The following is a 15,659-nucleotide window of genomic DNA, read 5'->3' as shown; positions in this document are numbered from 1 at the left end:
TCAGAATCATGACACAGGAGAACAGAGGTACAATTTTAGCAGATTAACAAAGATTGAATTCCCAAAGTTTAATGGTACTAATGTTGAGGGATGGTTATGCCGTGTAGAGCATTTTTTTCTCTATTGATTCTACCCTTGAGAATGTAAAGGTAAGATATATTATTATCCACCTTGAAGATAATGCTTTGTTGCGGCATCAGTCATTTGTTTAGTCTAGGGAAGGTCTATTGAGGGTGTGACATGGAATGAGTATAATGGATTCATTTATATTAGATTTGCCTTGGTCATGGATCAGAATGCTGTGGCAACATTGGCATCAATTAGACAAACTGGATGTGGGATCGCATACCGTACAATTCGTCCAATTAACGTGTTCGACGTGCGGAATCCGTCAAATGCGACGTAGTATATCAACAATCAATCAAGAAACACGAGATGTAAATATCAATCTTGCTTGCATTATGAACATTCAAACGCTAGATTCTATACGATATGTTTGTGAAAACCCCTAGAATCTCTCAAAACTCTTTGACAAGCTAATATTTATAGCCCCTTGGACATTACACAGATATTAAAAGTTTCCCCTTATGTCACTAAAAACTAATTGATATATTGTTACTATTTGCTACACTTACAAACTCCCGCTTAACAATAATAGCAATTTCTCATTACTTCGATGACTTGATATTTTTAGAATACTTCAGCTTCATCTGCACTAACAAACTCCCCCTAAGCTGATGCATCTGATCTTTAATCCATTCAAGCACGATTAGTCATCAAGCACTAATCTAACGAACTTGACTTCATTAATCATTAGGATAATTTCAAACTCCTGTTTTGTTGAGTGCTTCAAAAGATGTAGGAGGAGGTTTCCTAGCTTGGTATCTTTTGTTCATCTGAGGATCAGGTCATCTGGTAAACTTGAATCTAACTTGGGAGAATTCAAGTATGATAGATGATCGGCCATCGTGTCATCGAATATGTAGATCCTAATGAGAAAGCTTTAGCACGTTTTTGGTTGCTGAGAGGTGTTGAAGTATCCCGTCATCTTCTCGAATTCTGCATTCCGATGAGCATTCTGAATTCTACACCTCATACGTGTACGAGCACCAATCTGTTCACAATCACAAACAATATCTGGAATGTCTCGTTATACCAATTCACATTTTTAGATAAACCCATGTTTATCTCAAACATGCCTCCGTGCATATGAATTTTTTTTATCAATTTTATATGGAATACTATCAAAAACAATTTGAAAAGAAAAATATTTTTGGATTTTACAAAGTTTATGCTAAAACACACCTAAAATCTTTTAGGATTTTTCAATATCAGATATAGAAAGAATGTATAACGCATATTTTCTGAGAATCATGTGCAATAGGATCAAACCACATACAAATTGAACTAACATATGCTTTTGTTCAATTATTTAGAATTTCAGATAGCAGTCCACAATGATCAAAGGTAGTGTTTATCCGCCTAAATCATGCAATCCACGTTCATGCAATCCACGTTTGCAATGTTTACTAGGTGTTGAAGTATCCCGTCATCTTCTCGAATTCTGCATTCCGATGAGCATTCTGAATTCTACACCTCATACGTGTATGAGCACCAATCTGTTCATAATCACAAACAATATCTGGAATGTCTCGTTATACCAATTCACATTTTTGGATAAACCCATGTTTATCTTAAACATGCCTCCGTGCATATGAATTTTTTTTTTATCAATTTTATATGGAATACTATCAAAAACAATTTGAAAAGAAAAATATTTTTGGATTTTACAAAGTTTATGCTAAAGCACACCTAAAATCTTTTAGGTTTTTTCAATATCAGATATAGAAAGAATGTATAACGCATATTTTCTGAGAATCATGTGCAATAGGATCAAACCACATACAAATTGAACTAATATATGCTTTTGTTCAATTATTTAGAATTTCAGATAGAAGTCCACAATGATCAAAGGTAGTGTTTATCCGCCTAAATCATGCAATCCACGTTTGCAATGTTTACTAATACGTTAGATATTATTGAAGCACAAAACCTTATGGACCCTACGCTATCAGCATATCCTCTCATCATGCAATGCACAAACTCTATGGACCGACCTACCGATGTCGGCCAGGCAGCTCGCTCCTGTGCATCGGCCTATGGAACCGTGTCGGAATAACTGCCTGAATAGGCTATACATGTGCTGAACCCTCGAGAGGTTGAACGTATGGTCACTGACACTTGATACTTTATGCGAGAGGATGGATAGGAAGTATGGGGATCTGAGGGATATGATCTCGACTGGTCAGCACAGGAATGAGGAGGTGCTTCGGTATATGATGGGCCATATGGGTATTACTGTTCCAGATTATTTTAGAGCCTCAGAGCCGGCAGGTGATGATGAAGACTAGTGTGGGGATGGCAGCAGCAGAGCAACAGGATTATGCACCAGTATCTTTTGCTTTATTTTCTATTTATGTTGTTTTTGTTAGTCTTGAATGATTGATGTAAGTAGCGGCTTTCGTCCGTGTGTGAGGGTTAGGAATTGTTTGCTGAGCATGTTCGAACTGGAGGACATTTGTGGAATTGACTGGCACATGACAGTCTTGCAATATTACCATCTAAATCTTTTCCATCATATATCTTGTATTTTATTATTTTTTATTTTTATTTTTATTTTTGTATTCTTTTTTTTTCTTTTGAGTCGTGTTTCCATTCCTGCATTAGGGACAATGCAAATTTTAAGTGTGGAGATGGGACATTTGAGTGTTAGTGTGTTAGTTAAGTTAGTTTGAGTCGAAAAAAAATTCTAGAAAACACGAAAAAAATTTTAAAAATCCAAAAGAATTGAATAATTAGAAAATGCTTTTGGAAACATTTTGCAAATAAATGGAAAATGATAGAAAAATTGGGTTTATTTGGTTTTCGAAATATTACACATATGAGATAAAGTAGACAAAAGACGTATTTCTTGGGATGTATCGGTTGGCCCAACAGACTTAGAGGGTTTCCTAGATTCCTTAACTTTAAATCGTGAAGTCTTGTGGGTTCTCATCTTAGGGGATATAAGAAAACTGAAACCGTTAAGGATACAAAGGAACCACTATAAGTAAATAACCTATAAATATTTTAAATTTAATTGGCACATCTTATTATTTTTATGAGAATAAATCTGGATTCTTGTAGCGCCTAAAAAATTCCATCATTCATTCATTTGAGCTATTTTTAATATAAACTAAAGCCTATGGTATTAACCACTGGGATAGTGTCTCGGGTGGGGTATACTCACAAGGTGGATGTTAAAGGAAGTGTGAGGCTCATGGTGTTTCCCACTGGGATAACGACTTGGTGATAATGCCCTCTGAGTTAATCATTCCACAAATTTTATTTTAGAATACATAAGGGTTATTTATATAAAATGGTAGGTTGTTCATCTTTTTCATTATAAGCCTGAGATGGGTTAGGTGGATATTTGGACCTAGAGTGTGAGATCCTTAGATGAATGTTAACTTGAAACTAATGATAACATGAAAGGGGCTTAATGAGTCGTCAGTTGGGTTTAAGTGGATAGTTATATCGATAAACATGGTTAAACATTCTTGAGTTTTTTTTTTAAATTAGGAAATCTTAAGTTTTTGAAACTAGTGATCCTAGTTCTAATTCCATTGCAAAGTTTTTTAGAGAAAAAAAGAGGGAAGTGTGGGGATATTGATATATTGCAAAATACATCTATTTCTCATGTCTAGTTTGTATAATTATTTAGTCGTTTTGTTAGTGTTTTAGTATTGTAATGAGTCATTTGTGTTCTGCAGGATTACAGAGGAAAAAGGAAGCTAAAACGAGCATAATTGGAGATAACTGTAACACCCCAACCGCGTATAACAACCGTTAACGGAATCTTCGGGGAGTCACGTTATAAATTGTTTCAAACACATGGTATTTAAAGTTTCAATGTTAATGATTAATTTAGATTACATTGTCTTTTGAAACACAAACAATTGTCTTTATTTTAAGCAGACTAAGGCCCGGGTCCGTTCCTATGTGTTGCATATTTGTATATCATCACACCACCTGAAACATATGTGAAAAAGACGGTCAACAATAAATGCTGGAGAGTAACATAGGTTTTGTAAGTCAAATTCATGGCTTTGTATTTGCATTGTAATACCTCGTCCGACTACGAGAGTAGATGTGACACCCGTGTCACTTCAGCCATCAGACAAATACCAAACCAATGAAATATTGTATTTCATACTTGGGATTTGTATAAACATGTGTATCATTTGCACATATCAACTCTTGTTCAATTTCAGGCTTTAGATCGCTTTCTAGAGGGTTATACGCGCACTGATGCGTAAATATAACCAGTTTAATGCAACAAACACTCCGGAATAGTGACATAGGCTTAACATACCCTAAATAACCTTTACATAACTTAGAAATAAGTTTTGGAAGATTTGGTATGCCGAAATCAAGTTTATTCGCTTACAGGGACTAAATATGACAAACTGCGAAAGTATGCCAATTTGAACTGTAACGAACATTCCGGAACTTGACCATAAGTTAAACATACCCTAAATATCCTTTACATAGCTTAGAAATAGGCTTTGAGGTATTCGGTGTGCTAAAATAAACTTTTTGGTCATTCAGGGACTAAAAGCGTCAAAAAGTGCATAAGTTTGCATTTTCGCGCATAACTCACGTTCTGAATACTTCCGGACATCCAAAAATTTATGTAAGCATTAAAATATTTTATTTTAGTGTTTGGCATAAGAAAAATCCATTCGTCGCGCAATTTGGATCGTCTTTCACGCTTATGCGCATTCCGTCGTAATTAAGCGAACATCGCGATCGTACGACCAAACGAACCGACATCCGAGATATTTTTGAGCATGTTTTGGGTTCCCTATACTTTAACATCATTTTAGAGCCTTGAAATGAGGTTAACGGGGCTTAAACGTGCCAAAAATGGGCCGAAATGCATGTTTTTCAAGTTCAGGGACTAAACTGCAAATTCTGGAAACTATGCCCAGGCGGCCCACGTGAGTTTGTGTGTAATTCTTAAGCGGGCCGCGTCAGCCTCCCAGATCAGCAAAATTGTTGCAAACAGCTGTTTGCAGCTGTTTAGCACTTCCAAACCACTTGCAAATGGTTTTGGGGCATTTCTATGGGCTCTAATGGTTTTCTAAATCAAGGTGCCCATGTGTACGGCCAAGATCGAAGCACGTTTGTCGAGGAACGATCCTAACGGTCTTGGTTTTCCTATAAATACTCATCCATCCCCATTGCAAAACCCACTTGATTTCTTGAGATTTCTCTAAGTTGGAGTACTAAACCACTTCATACCTGAGAATACTTGAGAAATCAAAGCTTGCGGGGACCCTTTGTAAGTATTCCTTCGTTCTTTTATTGCTTTTCGAGTTCGAAAGTCAAACTTTGTTTGACTTTCTGCATTGACCAGTTTATGGTCAACGCGAAGTTCGTTTGAACTTCATAACGTGAGCGTAATCACGATGGTTATAGTCCCTAGTGACTATACCTACTGATTACCACGTTATCTAGGCTCAGTGACGAGTCGTAGTTTCGGCCAAAATGCGTTTTCTCGCGTATTTTGTAACCAAACTACTCTAGGGTATTAAAACCGTTTGTTTTAATACCAAACCTGTTTTCTAACATTACTAAACATGTTCTAGCATGTTTAGCTCGTCGCTTTTAGATTTGTGCTTGTTTAGGGTCGTAAAGGTAAGCGATCTAATCAATCGCTTATGCTTACGAACCCGACCCATTTGGTCGATCATTAGGATCCGACCAAACACTTTAGGTGACCATAGTTGTATAGGGAATAACCTTCCGAGGTTATACCTTATGGTCACGACGTTTAAGTAGTTGTATGATAAGTAGTTCTTATGCCTTAGGTAAATTACCAAAATGCCCTTTTTACGCTAAAGTTCATTTTAAGCCTATGCAACATAATTTTTAGTATCTAAACTGATTTAGCAACAATATTAAGTATGTTAAGGCATATCTTGCTTGTCATAGGGCTAGTTAGGCATTTCGAACGCGTTTTACGCGAACGACGCGTTAAAGTAGCATAAGCTACCTAAACGGGTCGTAATGGGTCATAAGCACTAAGGTTAGGTTTCATTTTAGTATGTAGGCTTTGTTTAACCATATCATATGATTTCCAATACTCATTTGGTTTACGAAACCTCATACTATCCAATCTCCCGATTTAGGTCCGGTTATTTATGTAGTTATCTATATAGGGTGCCGTTTGATTCCGTGATCCCTCTAGCTTCGCTTGGTTGTTGTTCAAGACTTCTAAGCACCCTCAAGTGAGTACATAGACCCCTCGTTTACTGTTTTTCAAACATTTTGGGGTGAAACACATGTGCCTACTTGTTACTTTCGTGCTTTCTTGTTTTCATATCATATACTTGCTATGTTCATTAGTACACTATTAGTACATGATTTCATTATGTTTTGCTATGTATGTTTACTTGACATGCTAAGCACATAGTTTTACATTACATTTCTTTTGCTATGTATGTTCATTTAACATGCTAGCACATTGATTTACATGACTTTTCTGCTTTGTATGTTACTTAGCATACTTAGTACATTGTTTTCACATAACTTGTTTACATTTGGTTTGTTTAAACGGTTCTTTGTTACATTCATTAACACCGATCATGCCGCTCGGTAGTAGGTAGTGGTACCATAGGACTTGACAAATCCCGTTCCTAAAATCCTAGGTTTGTTTGGATGGATGGAATGACCGAATCCGAAAACATTTTACTTTGATAACCTTTACTCTAAGGTTATCCTGCTGTCTCAAGGCTTGGATGTATGCGTTATCTTACCACATAAATGTTTGTATCAATAAAACAAGTTTTCTACTTGGCAAATGTAACACCTCGAAAAATTACGTCCAATAATGTATTGACACGTGTCATAGGGTTCCGGTATGTGAAAACAAACTTTAGAGGGACTAAAGTTGACAAATAGTGAAAACTATGGAACGTAAGGGTCCAAAGTGTCAACAATGGCTAAATAGACTCCATAATAACCCTACATAATGTTTATAACCTTAAACGGATGGATCATGGATCATACGAAGCGGAAATTGCACAAAAGTGAGGAATTACAAACTATAGGGGCTAAAAGTGTCAACATGTTGAATTTATACCTCTGAGTGAACTTTTGGCAGACCCGAAGCTTTGTAATGCTAAAATATACTCACTAGAATATGTGGTAAAAATTTCATGAAGTTTCGTTATCGTATGAGAAAGTTATGGCCAAAACCGTACTTGAGGGGTTAAAAGCGTCAACGTCGAGTTTCATGACTTTTCGGGTGAGCGCAAAGTTATCCGAGGACATTACCATGTTGGTAAATGTCCCAAGGTTCTTAAAAACCAGATTTGAGGGTTTACGAGTCAAGATTCATAGCCAAAACCTCGCGTGCAAGGACAGGGACCAAAACTGCCAATAATTAACAAAGTTTGGCAGCTGCCAATAAACCCAGGTGCAGCAGATTGCGAGCAGGGGCTGTTTAGTCCATTTTTTTGAGTGTAAAACAGCTGTGAGCACCTCCATTTCTCACCAATAGATGGCCATGCATGTCTAGGACACCTGGTGCACTCTTACAACTCCTGAATTCACAATAAATCTGATCAATTCATCACTTTTTTGAGGACTTGTGTAACCACCAAGAACACATACAATTTTGCAAGAACTCTCAAGGCATTCCAGGAGCTTTCTGGTCGTCAAGGCAGCCTCCAAGTGCTTTCTAGGCTTCATTAGGACATTTGTAAGCATTCATATCATCCTCTAATTCGTTATAGCTTTGATTATTAGCAAAAAGTCAATCCGTTGTTCATATAGTTTGACTTTTCGATTAAACGAAATTGGCTCTGTCATTTCTCAAATTGAAACCACTTATAAGTTGGTATTTATGTGGGAAACAAACCCTCAAAAGGGTATTCTCCGATTCCCACTCTAAGCATGCTATTTGTCGAGTCAAAGATGTTCTTAAAAAGTCAACAGAAATCGTTTTTGCGGAATATAGCATAAATGGTAATGTAGATGACATGCAATCAGTTTGATCATCAAAAATAACTTATAATGAATATAATAATGTGTTTTTATCATAATCAACTCGACAATCTTTAGTATAAACACGAATCGGAACCGAAAGTCTTGTAAAACGACTTTTTCGTTGACTCTCGATTCGGATCCGTGCATGCATGTTTGAGATCTGTATTAGAGTTTATTTTTGACCTTTTTTATTTTAGTTTAACTCTCTGGAATTTTTGCAACTTGAGTCTATGCTTAACCGATTTATATGCATGTTTCCGATTATGCTTAAAAGTTGACTATTTTGCCCTTTTTGATATAAAACGTGATTTTTGGAAAAGTGAAAGAGTAGAAATCTTTATTATTAATTTATAAACTTGCACCGAAAATTTCAGATCAGTTGGTGGTCCAGATTTTGAGTTATGGCCGATAGTGTAAAACTATATCTTTATGTTTAATAAACGGCGCATTTAGCGTATAACCTAATTGAGGCCACTTTTCGATATAAAACTTTTTACCCACTGATGTTATATAATATTCTGGGATTTTTGAAGATTTTTATTTAATTTTTGGCTGATCGGATCATACGTCGCTAAGTCGATTCGGTTAATGCCGGTTTTGACCGTTTAAGCCATAAAATGAGTTTTATACATCCTTTTGACCCCAAACCTTTTTCTACTGATTTTATTTGTTAAATAAATTATTTTGAGCATTCTGGAAATATAAAAATCTCAGCTTTCTTTTGAAAACCCGGAAACGGCTCTAAATCGCATTTTTTGCGTTTTTAACGCATAGTATACGTTATACCTATATTAAACATATAAGGTTCATACCTACTGATGTGTTTAGCATATTTTCATATAATAACAGTAAGTATAAGTTTTTGAACTCAGATTTCCAGTTTTGACATTTTTAGCCCTTGTGAAATTACTAAAATACCCCTACGGTGCATAGTTTGATTTTAAATGATAAGTTTTGTATACGGGTCATACCCTACTGTTATAATATGTCAAACTAAGTATATTTACTGTATAAATCAGACCTGTAACTCAGATTTCCAATTTAACTCTTTTATAATCTTTTAAATGACCAAAATGCCCTTATGAGGCGTAAATTGAGTTTAAATACATTCGGGGCATAATAGGACATAACTTGCTGATATTATATAATATTTAAAGCATATTATCTCAGGGAACTTGCGTATGACTCTTTTGGTTACCCGTAACGCCCTTTTTGCGTTCGGTTCGGTCTACGTAACTAGTTTGCGTAAATTGACCGAAACGGGTCAAACGTTATCATTTTTATCTCAAAATCCAGAATGTATTTAGTATACCCATATTATACAAGTATTCAAACTTGTCGGGTCTAAATCACATTCTATCCGGTCTTTCGCTTAATCGTGCGCTTGTACCGTATCGTCCTTAAAACTAACCGGTCTAAGCTAAAGCTTAAATAAAGACCCGTTAGGAATCTAATAGGTTATTATAAACCTTTGTTCCAGAATAGGAGGCCCAGTAAAAGCTATCTACACTTACCAATTGTGATTCATACTTACTCAGGTAAATACATGTTAACTTATTTTCCCTATACGGGCTTGGGGTACGGTATATAGAATACCGCTTGATCGAGCATTCAAATCTTGCACCCTTGGGTATGCAATTGGAATAGTTTGTCCGGCTCGTTTAAACAGTCTTGTTTTACTTTAAGCATTTGGGGGGTTATTGACCGTGTCCCGGATATCCTTGGCATTATCTTACGAGATGGCCACGACCTGAGCATGGGGTGTAGGCGTACACTCGTCATGTATAACTCATTAATGTGGTGTGTCAATTAATCTTTAACCCGGACAAGATCCCGGGCTACCAAACGTACGAGTAGCATGTAATTCGTTCACAAGTTTATATTGCATAATTATCCCAAGTTAATAAAAATATTTATGCCTTGTGCATTTAAATCAATTTTCAATCATTTTCAAAATGAGTCAGTTAATTTGTATTTACCAGTGTAAACTGACGTATTTTCCCAAAAGGTTAAGTGCAGGTACTATACGTACTAGGCTGGCTGTTTCCTAAGAGCGTCCATAATAGTCTCGCAAGCTCGGACGACAATAAACTGTTGAACAATTATCTTATTTTATTTGATCCGCCTGTGGATCCGTTTCAACTACTTGTGATATTTATTATTGCATTTTAATTAAAGTTGAAATGAATCTATTTCTGCTTCCGCTGTGCATTATTATATTGTGTTGTTTGTCTATGACGATGCCAACTACGTCACTGTACCCCACACCGGGCCCACCGGTGACACGTGGAGATCGGGGTGTGACAGCAAAACATAACTTTTTGATTTATTCAAAATACTTTGTTTTGTTCCTTTTTACTTATGGTTAAGTATTCTCATTTTGTTACTTACCATACATAACTTTTGTTTACACATAACTACATGACTACATTTTGGGTTTTTAAACATTGACAATGGTTTAGACAAGAACATTTGATGATTGGTTTAAACATGAACTATATGCTTTGGTGATTTGTTTAAGTGACTTAAGTAACGATATGTGTGTAGTATGCTACAAGCATGGTGGATACGCCGCTGGTACTTCCTATATATAAGTGCTTGTATTATATTACATGGCGTAGCGTTATTTAAATCATTCATTTGGACTTATACATTTTTATACAAATAACATATTTTTCACAAGACATTGTTTTACAAAACAGTTTGACTTATACAAACTCCTTTTTACTTGGTTATTCACTTAACCTTACCTCATTCTTTTTAACTATACCTATCTATCATCGATTTTCAAACGTTTTATAAAAGCAAACACTTAAACTGGATTCATGACAAGTTTTTGTTAAACATTTTCTTAAACCTAAGTCATGAATCCTATTTTTCATAAAACCTATGTACTCGCCGGCATTTTTGCTGACGTACCTATTTTCACATGTGTTTCAGGAGATGATGCATAGGATTGATCAAGATACACATAGGCGGACTTGGGCCTTAGTGACAATAAAAGATGCAAGACTAGTTAATTATGTTATACTTATTTGTTTGTCAAGACATTGTAACTCCTTTAAATTAATAAGTCAATATTTCAATTTTCCATGTGTTATGAAACAATGATTCTGTTACAACACTCCCCGACGATTCCGCCACGTTTTGTTGTTTTACGTGGTCGGGGTGTGACAGTAGATGAGTGAAAAACTTGTAACCAAACTTGTATTAAATATGTTTAGTATTGCAATATGTTTAACCGACTATAAAGGTTGGTATAAGTAAGAAAACCTTGTAGCCATGAATCTTGACAAAAGTGTTTCTTTTGTAAAATCATGCAAGTAACTGATTTAAAAGAAAACTTTGTATGGTTTATATATCTTTAATTGAAAACCGTTTGTGACTTATCTAAACCAATCATTTTTGTTTTGTGTAAACCAATTGTCCTTGTTTTGTATAAACCAATCGTCCTTGTTTTGTATAAACCAATCGTCCTTGTTTTAGTCGTCTTTGTGTAAACAAGTGTGGTTGTGTTGTGAATACATTCAAGCCTGTGCTGACTCGACTAATAAACCACCAAAGGGTTTATCAAATTGTGTTTCACAATTTCTGTCGTTCCCCAAACTTCCTCACAAACCCCGAGAAATTTGATAACGGGATTGTCAGTCCTATGGTACCATAACATTCTATGGGTCGGCTTGGCCAAAGTTAATGAACGTACTCGTGTTATGGATAATGCACCACCAAGTTTCACACATTATTGAAAACAATTGTATATATAAATCATATACATTGTTTTGAAATCTTGAAAATAGTTAGCACCTATGAATCACCAAAAAAAAAAAAATTGAAAACGTAAAAGAGGGGAACTATGTACTCACAGGTTACGTAGATGTCTTGTTCAACTGTGTATGTAAAGCTGTTAGGAAACTATATTTGTAAGTATTGAAGAAAATCTCAATCAACTGGATCTCTGAAGAAGATAATAGTCCTGAAGATCACAACAAGAAGAAGAAAATCATATAGGACAACTGAAATGCAAAGTATCTACTTCAAAGAATCACAAGTTGATCAAGAGTTGATTTGGATTATCAGAGAAGGTCATTTCTGATGGATCTGATGATATTTCTGATGAAATATCATTAGTTTCTGACGATTCTGATCATCAGAATTTCTGATGATTTGTTCACCAGAATTTCTGATGAAGTGGTTTATCAGAAATTCTGATAAAAGCCCCACTTGTCTAAAAATCACAACTCTATCCTGCCACCCATGACCGAAGCATGACATTATTGGTTATCATGATTACAAATGCAACTTGAACGATGGATTCAATGAATATGTTAAATTGCTACTTTACGCAGGACCTATTGCATGAATAAACAATTGTTTATTCATGTCCACAGCCGTCTATAAATAGAAGGCTCGAGAGGCAGAAGATACTTGAGTTTGAAGCTTAGCATTCATATACAAACACCCAAACTCCACTGCTCTTCTCACCCACAGAAATCAAGATTCATTTGTATTAGATAATAATCTTACAATCACCTTGTTAAACTAATTTGTTTCAAAGTGATATAAACTTGATAATTCTGTAGGTCTTGTTTCTTGAAAGTCTGATTTCCATTTCCGCACATCTTTTTCACATATACTGAAATCACTTTCCATATTACGTAAAAAGAAGTTGTTAAGGCCATACTGGGTCCAACAAAAGCTCAAGTGTTTCCTAACTATGTCGGATTGTTATAAGATTACTGTACATCATGGCTTAAGTGGAAGAACGGATATAATGTGGTTTATAATCAAACGAGTAAAGGATCTCGTGTAATATGATTTATTAAACCTTACGTTCTGATTAGAAAGTTCCTAGGAGTGTTTTGACCTGTTATGACTTGTTAAAATGGTTTACGCCACATTAACGAGTCGTATACGTAATTACGGGTCTGGATGGGCGAATGAGTCCTATGCCAAGTCCGATATATCCAAACATGTTTACTAATGTTGTACGATTAGTTTATATGTCTAAACTATTCCTCATGTAGGTTTAAAACTTATTATACGCAAAATGGTATTTCTGACCATTTTAAAAGTATCTAAAGTTGACTCATCATTTAACCCATCAAACGACATGACCATAAGGTATAACCTCAGAGGGTTATTCCCTATATTACTATGGTTATATATTTGGGCTTGGTTGGATCCTAAGGTTGACCAAATGGTTCAGATTCGAAAGTCAAAGAAGAAGTCAAACCACTCGACTTTCGACTAAGGAATAAGCACTAAACTAGAAGTGAAGAGCTAGACATGCTAAGGCATGTCTAATAATGTTGTAAAAACTAATTTGGTGTCAAAACTTTATGTTTTATTACTTAGAAACTCATTCGTCGTAAAATGCATTTTATGCGTTTTCGACTTTATTTAAAACATGTTTGACTCGTCATTTCGCCTACTAAACATGATGATCAGAGGGTCTTATCGTGAGATATTAACACCTTCATTATTATGATCATGTAGCAAAGTTCATTTTAAACTTTGAGTTGACCGAAATGGTCAGAATCAAAAGTCAAAGCAAAAGTCAATTTGGTTAACTTTTGGCTCATAACTAGCAAATAAAAGAAATAGACTAGGAGAAACACTTACAAGTGCTTCAAGGGAAGATTAGAACTCAAGAGTGGAGGTCTCAAAGCAGAAGCAAGCTCTAAGAAGATAAGAAAGAAGAACTTTACACTTTGACTTTGAAGTGCTTGAAGTGGTGTGAAGAAAATGTGAAGAATTGAAGGCTATTTATAGTGTTCTTGTGAAGGATCGAATACAGACCCGAACGAGTCGATCAGAAGAGTTTATACTCAATATGAAAGGCCGAATCAATCGTATCAAGTTCAATTCAGCACACAATTCACTTTTAACTATCTATATATTGATTCTGGAACGTTTACAATTCAGTAGACACTTCGACAGAGCTTCGCCGTCGGAAAACTCTTTACTAATTCCGCTCCAAATGGCACCTAACATCAGGTATTTATAGAATACCTGATTCCGCTTGAAACATCTTCAAGCGAAACCTGATTTCACTCCTAACGAATTCAAGCGAAATCAACATGTAAATTTCAAACGGAATTAAAACATCTGATTTCACTTGAAATGACCTAGTGTCATTTCAAGCGGAATTACCTCTAATTCACACTTTCTTGATTTCCGAGCCCTGATCTATCTAGTTCTATAGGCTAAATGTAGGGGGGTAAAGAGTAAGTAACGCCTTGGAAGTTGCACACTGTCATTTCAAGGGTCTCATCATACTGATTGCCTTAATTGATGAGATAAAATTTTTAAAATATATTCGTTGGATTGGTATACCAACAGATATATTTGGGGACAATTGCTATGAGTCATTTTCTGAGCGTACATATCTTGATTAATACCCTGCTTCTAATTGTTTATTTGTGACCAGGATACTGGACGGGGATATTGCTAACATATTCGATACAAGACGAAGTTGACAGATGAATGCACCAACAGACTCCCCCTCAGATGTTGACGAGTCTTAAGTGTTGAGTCTTCGGTTGTCAAACCTTCAGTCTGCTTGCTCTTTTTCAAAGATCTTCCATTGTAAGCATCCTCTATCTTTCTCTCTCTTTATCTCTATCTTTTACCAGAATCAGACACTGGCTCTAACCACTTCCACTTGAAATCTTCAGACTCCCCCTATCAATAAGCTAGGATCGCAGTCTGGAATTCACCATCTGCACAGGATCATGATCGAAACCTGGATTTTATCCAACTCAGGTGTCGGAACCTAGCTAACCTGCACACATCTCTACCTCAAAATAAGTTTCACAGATTTAAAGATTTATCAAATTTAGAAATCATTTGCAGGTATCTTTAAAAAATGATTTAAACTTTAATGAACACTTGTAAACATAACTTCTTCATACACTCTCTCCCAAACTTGTTCATCAAGTTTAGCACTTGGAATTTTGAAAATCAGCTTTTCAACATCAGTTGTCGAAAATCTTTTTGTATTTTTCAAAACATATGCTAAAACACACTGAAAATCTTTTTGGATTTTTGAATTTACAAATGCAATAAAGAAATATTTACAGACAATATTTTTGTGAGTTTGTGTAAGAGGATCATATCAGTTTTGAGACAAATCACTAACACCGTTAAGCTTGTTGGTGCATCTAGTGTCTGTTAAGTTCGTCTTAATCGAGTCTTATGTCTAGATAGGATAAATTAGGGGCACGGATTTCAAGAAAGTGGTATTTGATGTAATTCCGCTTGAAATGACACTAGGTCATTTCAAGCGAAATCAGATAAGTTGTTATTCCTCCTGAACATACATGGTGGTTTCGCTTGAACGGTTTGGAGCAGAATCAGGATCTGCTTGAAGCTGTTTCAAGCGGAATCAGGTGCACTATAAATAGGATAGGTGTGTGTTCATTTAGAGCGGAATCTGGTCATTAGTTCTGAGTCGAGGTGCTGTCCGTTTGTCATTTGAACGTGTAAAAGCTCAGGAAATCAGTAATAGAAAAGAATTGAAAAGGAACAAGCTTTTTGACATTGTTTGCATTGATTCCGCC

Source organism: Helianthus annuus, chromosome 1, assembly GCF_002127325.2.
Source record: "Helianthus annuus cultivar XRQ/B chromosome 1, HanXRQr2.0-SUNRISE, whole genome shotgun sequence".
Lineage (NCBI taxonomy): Eukaryota > Viridiplantae > Streptophyta > Magnoliopsida > Asterales > Asteraceae > Helianthus > Helianthus annuus.
The sequence above is the reverse complement of the archived record's forward strand: the minus strand, read 5'-3'. Positions refer to the sequence as shown.